Raw genomic sequence first — 16,149 nt, 5'->3', positions numbered from 1 at the left:
AGGAAATATATGTTTTGTTTATTTAAGATGCTCTAATTGTAAGTTATTATTAACATTACACATATTAAAATCTAAAACGCATGTTAGAATGGTATTAAGATGATGAACTAAGAACACCTAATTTCACTCCCTCAAATCCCACTAAAACTACAATAAAGTTTTTTTTTGTTTTTTTTTTTAGGCATAAATCCTAAAACACAGAGAGAAATAAGAGGTAACAGCCACAAAGATTTGGGAAGCTGAAAAATAAGCAGGACCGGCCAGACGTGATGGCTCACTCCTGTAATCCCAATACTTTGGGAGGCCAAAGTGGGCAGACCACTCAAGGCCAGGAGTTCCAGACCAGCCTGACCAAGATGGCAAAACCCCATCTCTACTAAAACACATAAATCAGCCAGGTGTGGTGGCGCACCTTAGTCGCAGCTACTCAGGGAGGCTCAGGTACAAGAATTGCTTGAACCTGGGAGGTGGAGGCTACAGTGATCCGAGATCAAGCTACTGTACTCCAGCCTAGGCGACTGAGTGAGACTTGGTCTCAAAAATAAATAAATAAATAAGCAGGACCAGCTGTAACTAACGTAGCAATCCCTAAAACACAATATTCCAAGCTGCAGTGGTAACAAGTTAAGAACCAATCCAATTTACCTGGCAGAAACCTGAAAAATCATAGGAAGTAGAAGAACTAAGCACCTTTGAAAGTCAGAGTGAAGGGAGCAGAGAGAAGGATAAAATGGCCAAAATAGTGACTGCTGTTTAAGAAGCAGAAAGATATCTTAGATGCCTTTACCAAACACATTTAACAGTGACTATCTGCTCCTCCCAACCCTAACAAAAGTCTGAAGACAGTATCTGCAGTTAAAAATGAGAGTATCTGGCCAGGCACGGTGGCTCATGCCTGTAATCCCAGCACTTTGGGAGGCCAAGGCAGGTGGATCAACTGAAGTCAGGAGTTCAAGACCAGGCTGGCCAACATGGTGAAACCCCATCTCTACTAAAAATACAAAAATTAGCCGGGCGTGGTGGCACACACCTGTCATCCCAGCTACTCGGGAGGCTGAGACAAGAGAATCCCTTGGTCTAGGAGGCAGAGATTGCAGTGAGCCAAGATTGTGCCAGTGCACTCCGGCCTGAGCTTGAGTGAGATTCTGCCTAGAAAAAAAAACAAAAAACTAAGAGTACCATATCAAAAAGAGAAGGACCAAGTCCAGACTGCAGAGATCCCTAGTCCTCTTCATGAATCTCCCAGAGTGCTGGCAATCAGAGCCTATTTCTCTATTTATAAAAATGGAAGACTATTCTCTGGGGATGTCTGACCAGCACAAGACGTAAGACCTAAGGTCTCTGGAGAACTCTCCCAAAATGGCTCACCCAGATCAGCCTAAAGGGAAGTTTAAAACTGTCTAATTTAGATAAGGCAATCAACTTTTTAATCTTCCACATCACATCACATTATGCAGTTAGCTAAAAAAGGCAATTGAGAAAAGTTTCCAACATGACAGAAACCAAAGAAAAACGAAAGCAAAAAAAATACATGAAGCAATAGACTATGCAGGAATAAGAAAACTTCAAAAAAAATTAATATATGCAGACAAGATGTTATATTCTTGAGTGAAGAATACAATGCTACAGAAAAGGAATGAAAATTAAGAACATGATAGAAAAAAATGAAAAACTCAATAGAAGGACTGGATGATAAAGCTGAAGAAACCAACCTTAGCAAAAAGGCAAAATTATAAATCAGAAGAAAAGATACGATTGGAGTATCCATTCAAAAATTCAAATTGGAATCACACACACACACACACACACACACACACACACACACAAACACAAAGACATCACCAATGAAATCATTTAAGAAAACTTTCCAGAGTTGAAGGGCAAGAATTTCCAGACCAAAAGAGCCCAAAGTATGCCAGCAGACCATAACAAACAGATCCACACAAGGGCACGTTCCATTGAAATGCCATAAGACTAAAGACTAATAATCAATTCTATAAGCTTCCACTGAGAGGAGAAATCAGAATGGCTTCAGATTTCTCAGTAGTGATAATAGTAGGAAGAAAATAATGGAGCAGTGTCTTTAAAATTCTGAAAGAAAAGACTTTCAACCTAGAATTCTATACCCAGCCAAACTATCAATCAAGCATGAAAATATAGAATGATATTTTTCAAACATGCATGGTCTTTAAAACCGGTATCTCCCATGCACCCTTTCTCAAAAAGCTACTGGAGAATGTGTAGCTTTCTATCAGCAGGGAAAATTCTAAGAATTCTCCTGCCAAGGACAGAATAAGTCGATAAAAAGACAAAGCATTTGGAAAACAAGGGTCCTAGAAGACAGGTAAGGAAATCTTCACTAACGGTTTTATTAGTCCATTCTTGCATTGCTATAAAGAAATACTTGAAAATGGGTAACTTATTAAGAAATGAAGTTTAATTGGCTCACAGTTTTGCTGGCTGTACAGGAAGTACAGTGGTATCTGCTTGGGTTCTCGGGGTGAGGGCTCAGGAAATTTACAAACATGATGGAAGGCAAAGGGGGAGCATGCACATCACGTGGCAGAAGCGAGAACGAGAGAAAGAAAAGAGGTGCTACACACTATTTAAATGACCTGATCTCACAAGAACTCAAGTCACTACTGCGGAGGACAGTACCAAGGGGGATGGTGCTAAACGATTCATGAAAAATCCACCCCATGACCCAATTATCTCCTACCAGGCCCCACCTCCAACATAGAGGATTATGATTTAACATTAGATTTGGGTGGGCATACGGATCCAAACTGTATCAATGGTGAATAAAATTATACAGATGACAGTTGTATACAAGAGGTGAGCAACTAGGCCACACAGAAGCAATGACACTCAAGAACTAAACATGAGTCAAGATTTTTGCTGCCACCTACCTGAGGAAATGTGTCTTATAAATTAAGTCTTTTAAATAAACATCAAAAGATTATTAGTAACTGTACCAAATCGTCTTAACTATTACTATTTACATGGAAGAGACTCATAGATGCAGGCATCCTGGTATAAAGGTGACATCATGAATCAACAACTGTCATAACTGTATCAAGGGAATGGATCATGATTTTCATGGTTATGTTCTACAGACCAGTCAATTCTGTGTAAGTAGGTTGCTTAACACAAGATCAAAAAAACAAGAATTACCTAAGACTAAATGAATGATTTAATTGTGGTTAATGTTTTATTTTAAATAGTCATAAGAGAAGAATACTTTCTTCTCAATCTATCTCTAACCTCCAACTTAAGGTGTACTTCATAGAAATAGTAGTATCTTTCGGCCGGGCGTGGTGGCTCAAGCCTGTAATCCCAGCACTTTGGGAGGCCGAGATGGGCGGATCACAAGGTCAGGAGATCAAGACCATCCTGGCTAACACGGTGAAACCCTGTCTCTACTAAAAAATACAAAAATCTAGCCGGGCGAGGTGGCGGGCGCCTGTAGTCCCAGCTACTCGGGAGGCTGAGGCAGGAGAATGGCGTAAACCTGGGAGGCGGAGCTTGCAGTGAGCTGAGATCCGGCCACTGCACTCCAGCCTGGGTGACAGAGGGAGACTCCGCCTCAAAAAAAAAAAAAAGAAATAGTAGTATCTTTCCCCCTCAGAGATCAGGGGAAAAAATATCCTGTGAAATGTTTTAATATAGGTTATAAGCTAAAGAAGCCACCAAAAACATTTTATGAATGATTCTATAGAAAAATACTGAATATCGGGCCGGGTATGGAGGCTCACACCTGTAATCCCAGCACTTTGGGAGGCCGAGGCAGGCAGATCACCTGAGGTCGAGCTGGAGACCGGCCTGGCCAACATGGTGAAACCTCATCTCTACTAAAAATACAAAAATTAGCTGGACCTGGTGGCATGTGCCTTTAATCCCAGCCACTCGGGAGGCTGATGCAGGAGAATCGCTTGAACCCTGAAGGTGGATGTTGCGATGAGCCAAGTTCGTGCCACCACACTCCAGCCTGGGCGACACAGCAAAATTCCATTTCAAAAAAAAAAAAGGGCGGGCGCGGTGGCTCAAGCCTGTAATCTCAGCACTTTGGGAGGCCGAGACGGGCGGATCACGAGGTCAGGAGATCGAGACCATCCTGGCTAACACAGTGAAACCCCGCCTCTACTAAAAAATACAAAAAAATAGCCAGGCGAGGTGGCGGGCGCCTGTAGTCCCAGCTACTTGGGAGGCTGAGGCAGGAGAATGGCGTGAACCCGGGAGGCGGAGCTTGCAGTGAGCTGAGATCCGGCCACTGCACTCCAGCCTGGGCGGCAGAGCAAGACTCCGTCTCAAAAAAAAAAAAAAAAAAAAAGGAAGAAGAAAAATACAGAATATGTTGTTCAGCCTTGTCCAGAGACTGCTTAGAACAATTATTAAATATTGTATGAAGTATCATAACTCAATCTTTTTACTTTTTATGACTCAGTTTACACAGTTTCAGTAAGAATCTGTTCTCCTTCCTACCAGGATAAAATTGGGTAAGTCAGACCAGGCACGGTGGTTCATGCCTGTAATCCCAGCACTTTGGGAGGCTGAGGCAGGTGGATCACCTGAGGTGATCCTCTTGAGGTCAGGAGTTCAAGACCAGCCTGACCAACATGGTGAAACCCCATCTCTACTAAAAATAGAAAAATAAGCTTGGTGTGGTGGTGGGCGCCTATAATCCCAGCTACTTGGCAGGCTGAAGCAGGAGAATCATTTAAACCCAGGAGGCAGAAATTGGAGTGAGCCGAGATTGCACCATTGCACTCCAACGTGGGTGACAGAGTGAGACTCTGTCTCAAAAAAAAAAAAAAATTGGATAAATCAAATTTGTAACCATAACCACACTGGAAATGTGAAATTTAAAAATGAATTTCAGGCTGGGCTCAGTGGCTCACGTTTATAAGCAGAGCACTTTGGGAGACCGAAGCGGGCAGATCACTTGAGGTCAGGAGTTCGAGACTAGCCTGGCCAACATGGTGAAACCCCATCTCTACTAAAAATACACAAATTAGCAGGGCGTGATGGTGCATGCCTGTAATCCCAGCTACTCGGGAGGCTGAAGCACAAGAATTGCCTGAGTCTGAAAGGTAGAGGTTGCAGTGAGACAAGATCATGCCACTGTATTCCAGCCTGGGCAACAGAGCAAGACACTGTCTCAAAAAAAAAACAAATAAATAAATAAGCACAAATTTCCTTTAATTAGGTATTACAGGGAACAAAAATTGCATCTTTTTTTCTTTTTTTTGAGATGGAGTCTTGTTCTGTCGCCCAGGCTGGAGCGCAGTGGCGCAATCTTGGCTCACTGCAGACTCTGCCTTCCAGATTCAAACGATTCTCCTGCCTCAGCCTCCCAAGGACTGCATCTTAAATATAGAAATCATGCCTACCAAATCTTCACGAGAAATCAATTTAGTATCTCTTCTATAGCTTATAGATTCCAAGCTTTGAAGGGAATAAAGAATAGTATTTTCCAAAACACCTGGAATACTGATAAATGTGGGAATCTCAGAAAACCCCAAGATACCCTACAATTACAGGTACTGCAGATGAAAGAAAGCTCATTGAGATAAGTCAGATGACTTGGTTTCTGATAGTGGAGACAAGCTAATAAATAAATAAGTCAATTATAGTACTTCACAAAACATCCATACAGAGGTTAACTCTTACCTTCATATCAAATGGACATAGTTTTGTTAAGCACACAATAGGGATGTCTTACTACATCATAGGTCAATACCTCAATAGACCTATGTGACTTAAATGGCCAAAGAAAACATGAAAATATACCAATTCAGAAAATCATTTAACAAACTTTATGGCCAAATCTATGCCTTAAGAGGCTGCAGCTTGATTTCAAGGAAGGGCTATGGATGAAAAATGATACTTGGTATCAATTTTGAGTGAACACGTCCAGCAGATTTTTTAAAAGGAGAGCAAGGAGTAATTCTATGTGGACTTAGTGCCCAAAATGTCTTCATCCCTAACTTTGCCAAGGATGAACACTGCCAAACCTTGCAGATATGACAATTAACGTGAGAAAATGGCTGCTTTTTCACCAGGAAGATGTTTAGTGTAAATTTAGTGAATTTAGTAATCTTGTGGGGTTTTTTCCCTTTAAATACCCATTTGTTTTTAAATGAGTCCGTCCTAAAACTGGTCTCCATCACAAACCTTTACAAGTAAACTACTTTCCTAAATGCTTATTTACCTTACTAGTGAGTGGTATTATGAAACCCACCTTTCCAAGTTACTTTTTAAATGCATTTAAATTCTAGCTCCAGAAATCAAGAATATTATTTTCTATAAATCTCCCTGCATTGCAGGGCTCCCTGCACATAGTTGCTTCTTAATAAATATTCATGAATGACTAATTGATTCACCGATTGATTAAAACTAGAGATATGTGTGAGGCACAGATGCTAAGCATTTTATATATCTAATCGTATTTAACCCTCAAAACGTTACCCTGTAGGAGGTAACTCCACATTTTAAAGATAAAGAACACTGACAGGAGACACTAATTGCCCAGGTCCCAATACAAAACTACTGTTCTTTCCACTTCACTGTGTAACTAACTGATTTTAGGAAAATTCTTTGACTTTTCTTTTGTTCTTCTTTTCTTTCTTCATTTATTTATTTACTTTTGTCTTTCAACGTTTAAATCATTTAAAGTCAGTTTGGTGGGGGAAGAAGATTATACAAACCTAAAATACAAAATAATATCATTCCATCTTTTCCTCAAACCCTTATTAATTTATATATGCAGGCTCTTCACAGTCATATTTTAGAAACTTTTTACTAATAAGCAAGCAAAGGTGCTTCCTTGTTTTCTTAATTTTCTTCTGGTTCTTAATGAATGACATTGAAGATTTTTTTTTCCTAAAACTGACTATTTATAATTTTTCATACATAAAGTGCCCGTCAAATCTTCCCATATGACAATTTATCATGTGGGTATTTGCCATTTGAGTAAATTACATGTCTGATTTTAAAAAAAGTTCTGACATCTGTGGATAATGAGTTAAATAAAAGAAAATAATTAGAATATCTTATTCCCTTTTTTTCACCTCCACCTAAAACGTAGGAATTTTATTCTTTTGATAAGCAAGTATTTATTGAATATTAATACTTTAATACTGTAGAAAGCAATCTTATACTTTTAATAGTGGTCTTATCATACCTTAGAAAGAATTTGTCTTAAAAAATTGTCAGATATATCAATAAGATATGATTCCTAACCCCAGGAAGCTTATAAAGTACTACACAAATAACTATAAACATAAAAGTGGAAAGGAATAAATGCCTTTAAATATATATATAAAGTAAAGCAAAGAGAAAATAGAGAATTTCCAGCTGAGAGTAACAACATGCTTTATTAGGCATATTATGTGGGTGCCATGGCAATTATGACTTTTATTCACAAAAACCAAGGATATGTATCAGAGTTATTAAGAGTTCTCCTAACACACTACCTTTCTTTCTGGCCTCTGAGATTTTGAACATACTATTTATTCCCTTTACTAGTATTATCTGTCTAATTCATTGTTTAAAATACAACTCCCATAAAATCTCCTTGATATCCTTCCAACACTCTCACCACTTTCTGTACCCTATAAAAACATCTCTTGTTTTACTTGTCATATTCCATAGAAAGCTACTTTTAACTATTTACTTATTGATCAGTTAAGTTTTGCCTATGTGCAGAGGATTTACAAACCACAATCTTTTTACCAGTGTATATTACAATGCTCCTAGAAGTCACATTTTTGGCCAGGCACAGTGACTCACACCTGTAGTCCCAACATTTTGGGAGGCCAAGAGGGGAGGATTGCCTGAGCCCAGGAGTTCAAGACCAGACTGGGCAACATGGCAAGACCCCCATCTCCACACACAAAAAAATTATAAAATTACTTGGGCATGGTGGCATGTGCCTGTAGTCCAAACTACCTAGAAGGCTGAGTCAGGAGGATCCCTTGAGCCCAGGAGGTCAAGGTTACAGTGAGCCATGATCACACCACTGCACTCCAGCCTGGCTGACAGAGTGAGACCCTAGTCTCAACTAAAAAAAAAAAAAAAAAAAAAAAAAAAAGTCACATTTTCCATCACGGAAAATGTGTATTTTATACATACAGTTATAAAGAGAAAAAAATAATCTGGATAAAATAATGCAAACATAAACTATTCAAACATTTGTCACTTAATTCATCTACAGTCCTTTTGAACTAAGCAAGTTAACCTGTAAAGTTCAAAAATACTACACTGAGTTTTAAAAATTAGGAATTCCAAATCTCGCAAAACTAATCATAATTTAATGTTTTCAGTAGCAAGCAGAGAGGAGGAGAATTCTATCAAATATAAATATTTATAATAACTGGGACCCCAGTCACAAATCACGAACACAAAACCCCCAAAATACCATTTCAATGGAAGATATATAGTTATACTATAACTGAACCTAAATCTTAAAACAGAGAAATAGTTTTCAGTATCAAATTATGAAGTACTTTGAAACCACTTCTCCTAATTCCTTATATAGCAGAAAATGCTATTCATTAATATCCATTTCTCTTTTATAACATTCTCTAGTTTTAGCTAAGTATATGATTATCCAGCTAGATATATTTCCCAGACTTCCTTTCCCAGCTAAATATGTCCCAATGACTAAATGATCACACATAAACTATGAGTCAAAGTGCTATGTGCCACTTCCATATCATGCTCTCAAAAGAAAGAATATGCACTCCCATTGTTCTTTCTTCCTTGCCTCTAGCTAGTAGAACTAGAGAGTAATCATGTTTCCGCTAGTGATGGAAGCCATATGTTAAGGCAAAATCACTTATCAACTCTAAACAGTCTTACTTTGTATGGTTACATAAGAAAAAAACACATTATCATCTTTAAACAACAGAAATGGAGTCTCCTATACTGTGGCAGCTTAGTTTTTACTCAAATTGAATTCACTTCAGACATTTATCACCTAAAAGGAAACAAAAGAGTTCAAAAGTGGTCCCTCTTTTCCCTTATGCTTTTTACTATTTCTTTCTTTTCCTATGACATTCTATCTAGTAAGAGTAACAGGGCAGATATACATCTAAGGCTCCAAAGCCTTAGCTGGGAATGAGTTGCAGCAGTCAAGTCATTCTTTATCGTTCCATCAAACTCTCCTGGTCCTCAAAACAGCAGATTCCCTTTCCATCTTTTAGCTTTATCCTACTACAAAATGGTAGGCATTATCATTGAGAATTACTGAACCAAAGAAAGTTCCTTTTACAGCTTTGATAGTTCTGAGGATAACTATTCTAACATACAAATCAAATTTCTTATTAGAATGTTAAAGTGCCAGGAGTGATGGACACATAATTTCTAGGTACCAAACCAGATAATATTTCCCCCAAGTAGCATAGGGCTATATGAACAACAAAGATAGGGAGAACGGATCATATATAGTAAGACATTATGGCATTACTACCTCACATCACCATCATACAAAGGGATCCTCTCTCCTAAACACAGCTAGTTACTACCAGTTATTGGATATAAAAGAACACAAAATGTTTCTTGTAATACTCTGAGCAATGGAAAACTGCAGACATGAGTAAGTGCATATTTCTGATGGTTTAATAAGTCATCTTCATTTCACAGATTCTCATATTCATATAGGTCAACTATAAAGAATCTCAGGAAGGTAATAACAGTTCCCTTAGGCCTCTGGCATTTTTTTGAAAAGTGGCTGAGGTACCGGAGTCATCCTCTTAAAGATTCTAAAATCCAAATGATCGAAACTTAAAATTGAAAACATTCACACCATATAAACAAGCACTAGCAGCCCTGATCTACTCATTCTTAACTGAAAATGCTCCCCAGCACTCACTCTGTCTCCAATACAAAATGGTTTCCACCACACAAGCTGAAATCATCGATAAAAAACTTAGTTTTGTTTTCAACAAATTAAAATGCCTGGAGAAGCCCCTGATTTACTCTGTGGACGGCAGGACATCTGAGAAAGAACATGGCAAAGCAACATTTAAATAGTCTTGACCTCTCTAATAAAATATAAGGTCAAACATGCAAGAATTTTAAAGGAGAGTTCCACTAAAGGAAATATCTTAATATTTTATATCTAGTTTCCAGATTTATTTTCATAAAGCCAATAATATTTTATCATTAGAGTTCTATATTTCCTTGATTTCTTCTTTTCATGCCTCCACTAATTTACAAGTTTAGTTCAATAAAAATGTTATTTTGGCAATAAACTGACTCTTGAATCAATTATTTAAGATAGTAGAATTACAGCTGAAATACACCCTTATTAATGGAGATAATCTTTTTCAATGCAATCAGCATAAAAAAGAGATTTAATGAAGAATAAACTTATTCTAATAATTAGGGAAACATCCTTATGAGAAAATATAATAATTTAATGATACCAAGGAAATTAAAATAAAAAATTTTTATCTTTATTATGAGATTAAGGTCCACCGTGGCCAGAAAAGGAATAAGGTACCTTTTCAAATTGTCTTTGTTTAAGAAAAAAGGATTTTGATTTCAAATATTGTACAATACTTTACTTTGCGACTTATTTTTACCATGTCTAACTTCATACTGACACTATTTTTATGTCATCATGTCCTAAGGCAGATTAAAAACAGAAATATAATCTTATATCATCTCCTAATTCATCTCTACTAAAATTATAGCTGTAAAACATCTTCCTGAAAAGTCACAGATACCACAAATTCTCCCAGAGCTCCTAGCAAATAGTACATTTTGGTAGTCTACAGGAAGGGTGTAATACTCATGAATTAAAAAAAAAAAAATAGTATAAGGTTATAAATTCACCCAATGTAAATTTAATGGAATTGTAACCAAAACCATTAGCTAGCTTTTTCTTTTCTTAATTAACCAAATGAACCTAAAGTTCATCTGCAAAAACAGCCACAATTAGCTAAAAAAATTGTAAAATGGACATGTGAGTGGCTACTGCATTTTATATAGGATATAGCACTACAAACACATATTTAAATTGTGTACAATCCTACAGCAAATAAAACAATGCAATAATGCTCTAAGAATAAGGCCCAGATACAGTCATTGTCAATCTCTGTTTAAACTATGTATTATATGTTCTTTTGAGAAGCTAATGAAAGCTGTCACTGTTTCCCCAGAAAAGTGCACTTATGAGGCCAGGCGCAGTGGCTCACACCTGTAATTCCAGCACTTTGGTAGGCCGAGGAAGGCAGATCACCTGAGGTAGGGAGTTCGAGCCAGCCTGACCAACATGGAGAAACCCCGTCTCTACCAAAAATACAAAATTAGCCAGGCGTAATGGCACATGCCTGCAATCCCAGCTACTCGGGAGGCTGAGGCAGAAGAATCATTTGAACCTGGGAGGCAGAGGTTGCGATGAGCTGAGATTGTGCCATTGCACTCCAGCCTAGGCAACAAGGGCAAAACTCCATCTTGGGGGGGAAAAAAATGCACACACACAGACTCACATAAAATGGTGTATATCAAATATCGAGGGATCGGTAGAACCCCTAGAGGCCAATGGACCCCAGGTTAAATATTCCTAGTATATGAATCAGAATTGTTTGCTCAAATCTAGCTCATAAATTAGCAACCAAACCAATAAGAAATGGATCAAGTCTATGGAAACTAGATATCTGGAAAAAATGGAAATTAGTAACTTATCTTAACACAAAATATGTCAAAATACAGACATGTCCACATAGATGTAAGAGTATTTTTTAAGTTTATTAAAACTTCCAGAAAAAGTTCTAGTAAAAAAATTAACAAAACACATGAACAAGGCTGTGCACGGTGGCTCACACCTCTAATTCCGGCACTGTGGGAGGCCAAGGCAGACGGATCACCTCAGGTCAGCAGTTCAAGACCAGCCTGGCCAACATGGGGAAACCCTGTCTCTACTAAAAGCAGGGCGTGGTGATGCACGCCTGTAATCCCCGCTACTTGGGAGGCTGAGGCAGGAGAATCGCTGGAACCCAGAAGGTGGAGCGTTACAGTGAGCCGAAATCATACCACTGCACTCCAGCCTGTGAGACACAGCTAGACTCCACCCCAAAAAACAGTAATAATAAAATAAAATACAATATAAATATGTAATTCACCTCACAACAGGTAATATTTTCTAGGCAGACAAGTGTTGTAGAAATCACAAAGGAAAAAGGCAGTGCAGGCTGGACATGGTGGCTCATGCTTGTAATCTCAGCACTCTGGGAGGCTGAGGTGGGAAACTCTCTCGACCCCTGGAGTTCAAGACCAGCCTGGGCAACATAATGAGACTTTGTTTATAAAAAACTAAAATAAAATAAAAAAATTAGCAGGGTGTGATAGCCTTCACCAGTAGTCTCAGTTACTCCAGAGGTGGGAGAATTGCTTGAGCCTGGCAGGTCGAGGCTGCAGTGGGCAGAGATCACTGCCACCGCACTTCAGCATGCACAGCAGAGCAAGATCCTATCTCAAAAAAAAAAAAAAAAAAAAAAAAAAAGCAGTACATTTTACAACATAAAAATGCAAAACTTCTTAACATATAAAATCATAAACCATTTAAAAGGTAATTTTAAAATTACTGTGACAAATATTAAAAGCTAAGGACCTCAAAGCCATAAGTAGCTGTTACTAACAAATAAGAAAAACAGTAACACTCACCATAGAAAAATATACAAAAAGCCAAACAGCTAACTCACAGAAAATGAAAAAAAATGCACACATAAAACAACAACAAATTCAACTTCATTAGTTATCAAAAAAAGTTAATGAGCCACTATTTTTCACCCATAAGATGGTGGTATTGAATATGATAAAAAATGCTTTCCAAAAAAGTTTTTATCAATTTTGCAAATTACTTTAAAAGTCCTTTGAAAGTAATTTTAAAGAAATATTCTGAGGTATAGTACAAGAATGTTCACTGTAGCATTATTTTTAATAGAGAAATGAGCAACAAGCAAAACAGGAAACAAAAAATGAAAGGTTTAATAAGTCACAGTACATTCTTCTTAAAGATAATAATATGTAACCATTTAAAAACGTGTTTAAAAAGAATATTTGATCATGTGGGATATTACAATAGAGTATCATGTAACCATGAAACATATTTTAGAAGAATTAATGGGACGACACTCATAACATTAAAAGAGTAGAAATGAAATTATGGTACCAATGAAAAACTAATTAATAAATAAACATTTATAGATTGCTCAACCATGGAAAAGTGAAGTCACAAATCACCAATACCTTCAGAGTGGTTATTTCTAAGCATTGTTAATTAATTTTCAACATTTTCCAAATGTTCTATAATGAGTAAGTTTAAAAATATTTCAATACATTTATCACATATGCAAATCCTAATTTAAAGTAAAAATAGTTCTAATTATTTAATAATTCAAATCTGTCTTTTCTAAACTACATACAAAATCTTAAATTTACAAAGCCACAAAGATTTCAAATAACTTCAGTAACTTGGTATTCATTCCTGGAGTAACCTAGTCTTAATAGTTATATATGTTGGATATGTGTCAAAAGTTTGTGGCATCATAACCACCAAACTAAAATTTTAAAATACACTTGTTATCAACAAAGTACTAATAAACTAATAGTTGGTGTTCAGGCAATTAATCTTATTAAGTTTATATGGTTATATCTGCCTTGTAAGAAACATGACATCAAAATTGTCCCATCAAGAAATGTTCTTCATATTCGAGTATTTTCAAATACCTCTTACTACCTTCAATATTAACCTAAGAAGCAATCATCTGTATATTCAAATGAAAACATACGCTTAAATATATACACCAAAGTATTTCATTTTTCTGGAAATGTAAGGTGTACCATGCCCTAAGATCAAAGTTCTTTTGTTAACCTAAACATTTATGTGTATTTTCTACTCTAAAATGCCTGAAATAGCATGTGGTAGAAAGGGGCTGCTAGGTAACCACCCCAGAAACATAAAAGGGAGAAAATTACACAACTGTCCTCTAAATATACTTTGTGTGTAGAGGACCTTAGAGATTCAGGAACTACATCAGGTCAAATATTCTGTTGAGAAAAAAAGAAGAATCTTTCCTAACTCCATTCTATCTCATATGTGACGTCATTTAAAAATCCACCAACCAAAAGTATTACTTTCAATTACATCTAGTTAATATTTACTAATGGTATTTGTTTTAGGCAATAAAAATTTCCCTAAATTAACAGAGATTATAAAGCAAAAGGCACGTCTTCATTTGACAGTAGACTGATTCAAACTTAAAGAGTTATAACCAACCAAGAAACCAGTTGTTGTATATATGAGCCATAGATGAAATCTACGGAAAACATTTGCATTTTTTTTTGCCTAGTAAGAAAGAATTTGCACAACGGGAGAATCATAACAAATCTTATATAACTTCCCCCAGATGTGTTAAATAAGATTTAACTATAGTTGACACTGCCATTTTAAACTAATCAGTAGCATATTTATAATTACCTTCCCTAAAAAAACTATTAATAAAACCAGGAACACACTTACAATTAAAAAATCAAACACAGCTGCATCTAACACACATGTATACAGTATAGTGTTTAAAAGAACAGAATTTTTTTTTTATTAATGGTCCACTTTCCTCAAAGAGGCCTCAGGGTAATGGATGTTCTTTCTAGAATTCTTCATCAGAAAAATTTACCAAATAAATGTTATAGCTTACATGTCATAGCAAACAAAAATGCTAAGAAAATGAGTTGATTAATTTAAAAAGCAACAATTATCTAGCTGAAGCAGTAATGAACAAGTCACCTAAAGAACTTAAAACATGTAAAATCCAAATGCCCAGAAACATACAAACTGATCAAAATTAAAACTTCATTTACTTAGGATCAAATATTTAAAACCAAAATAATCCTCAGATTGGGATTTCATTTTCGATCACACTGTAATTTCTTCCACTATTCCCTTTCCCCCAATATTCCCAAAACTAAAGTTCTTTCTGTTTTGTAAACATTCCACACATTCATAACACAACAGGTAAAAATAGGGTTAAAAATGTATTTGCAAATATGCAGTCCAAATAAATGCACTTCCCGTGAGAACACCACTAGGTGCTGATCTTTACCACCCTAAATATAAACCTCAATCCAGCAATACTTTAAAACTGAAATTATAATCAAGAACCAAAAAAGACAATCAGTTTCACAGAAAATTAAGTCCACAGCTTCTCAAAAAATCGAAAAAACAGAGAAGAGCTTCAGGTCGGCCCAGGAGTACAACATTAGAGAAATGTTTTTCTTGAAAAATGTGAGATTTTAAGGGTAACACAAAGAAACCCCTCAAGAACGAGGAAAATTAAATCTAGAACCCAAATGGCGTCCAACAAGAACATTAGATCTCGAAAATGAATATTGCGCTTGCGCAGCCACCGCCCCGCCAGCTGCACAACTGCAGCTAGAGCCCGACCCCGCAAGATCACGTGCTCCCATGCAGCGCCGCCCGCAGCTCCGCAACCGCGCAGGCGCAAACACAACTCCCGCAGCCGCCATAATGCGGTCTTGACTCTTCAAAAATACAATAGTAATTTAAGAAAATGTGGTTTTAACAGCCCCTGGGATTCACATATACCTTTTGGGGCGGAAGCTGAGGGAGGGGGAACCAACTTCCTTCCTACAGAGCCGTCCCGCGCAGCCGTCCCCGACGTTGCCGCCTCAGCTTTTCGCGCGCTTCAGTCGCCGCGCCGCCGCTGCCACCGCCGCCGCCTCCGCAGATTCAAAAACAAACCCGCTTCTCCCTTGCACGCGCCGGGGCCGTTATGCAAATTATTGTGGGCGGGGCTCCGGGCTCGTGATATGTACCCCGCCCACTGTGCTATCAGCCAATAAGCTCAAGGACTAGCCATTCCCCATGCAAATTCTGGTTTTTTATTTGAATGAGGGAAATTGGCCCCGCCTCCTGCGTGGAAAAGAGAAGGAAGCCCGAGGTGGTGGCGCTGCGTCTCTCAGTTGCAGTGTGAGGTGTGTTTTTTGAGTGGAGCTTCTTCAATCAATAAGTAGCACTTTGTGAGCGCCCTCTATGAGGCTTAGAAAAGAAAGAAGGAAGGAGGTAGGTGAGAGTTAAAGAGCAGAGGGAAAAATTTTCAAAAAAGCCAGGAGTATGTTGAT

The 16,149-nt window shown here is 37.5% G+C and overlaps 1 protein-coding gene across 2 annotated transcripts in view; it reads right to left on the bottom strand.

The window, feature by feature from the left end:
- ATF7IP (activating transcription factor 7 interacting protein) overlaps window positions 1–15,809 on the bottom strand; it is a 135,768-nt gene extending 119,959 nt beyond the window's left edge. For both annotated transcript variants that reach the window (XM_025401977.1, XM_025401978.1), the window contains exon 1: window positions 15,614–15,809. The gene's annotated coding sequence lies outside the window, so the exon portion shown is untranslated. The remainder of the gene's footprint in view (window positions 1–15,613) is intronic.
- Between the last annotated feature and the right edge of the window lie 340 nt (window positions 15,810–16,149).

This window comes from Theropithecus gelada, chromosome 11, assembly GCF_003255815.1.
Source record: "Theropithecus gelada isolate Dixy chromosome 11, Tgel_1.0, whole genome shotgun sequence".
Lineage (NCBI taxonomy): Eukaryota > Metazoa > Chordata > Mammalia > Primates > Cercopithecidae > Theropithecus > Theropithecus gelada.
The sequence above is the reverse complement of the archived record's forward strand: the minus strand, read 5'-3'. Positions and strand labels throughout refer to the sequence as shown.